Here is an 835-nt window from a genome sequence, read left to right on the forward strand (position 1 = left end):
AACTAAAGTAGAAAGTGACTTCACCATCGTGAAGGGGATAGTCAACAGGTAATTTCAATCATTATTAACTATATATATCTCGGCCTATTATTAGTTCGTCATTTTCTGATATGAACTATTTAATAACCCCTTTATTAATTTTCTTTGCTGGCGGGCAGGGCATGGGCAAAGTTCATCGCGGTGACTCCAGGCGGATGGAAACAAAAGTTGTTTTGGCATCGACCAAAGGTAAGTAATTAAGTAGTACTAGCTAGCTACCATCTCTTTAATTCTTGTTTCAATATCATTAATTAATTATCATGCTTAATTAATTAATCATTATCTGATTCAATTCCATTCTCGTAAAGGCCCTGAAGCGGGCGTCGGGGAATAATTTGTGTGCATTCTACGTTTGCGAGAACATTCGCATGATGACGTCCGAAAGGAGCAAATCTGATAGACAGGACTGGGTACGTTTGTCAGAACACTATTCACACCATTATCGATATCAAGTCACACAACTAACACACATGCATATTGATCTCCTTCTTAACAGTTCAGATACGGGATAAGCTCCTACCATCGGACTGCATACTAGCACTTCAAGAGGAAATAGCCGGATTTTTGCTCGACCAGGTCATAAATCCCGAAGGAGAATACTATTACCCGCTACCGCCCCCATGAACCACTTGTCATCGTGCTCCGGAGGCACCAAGGCAACATATGTAGGAGAAATTGTATATGTATACATGTGTATGTGTGAATAATGGTGTTGGTATATATATATATATATATATACATATATATATATATATATATATATATATATATATATATATATATATATATATATATA

This window comes from Triticum aestivum, chromosome 2B, assembly GCF_018294505.1.
Source record: "Triticum aestivum cultivar Chinese Spring chromosome 2B, IWGSC CS RefSeq v2.1, whole genome shotgun sequence".
NCBI classification, from domain to species: Eukaryota; Viridiplantae; Streptophyta; class Magnoliopsida; order Poales; family Poaceae; genus Triticum; species Triticum aestivum.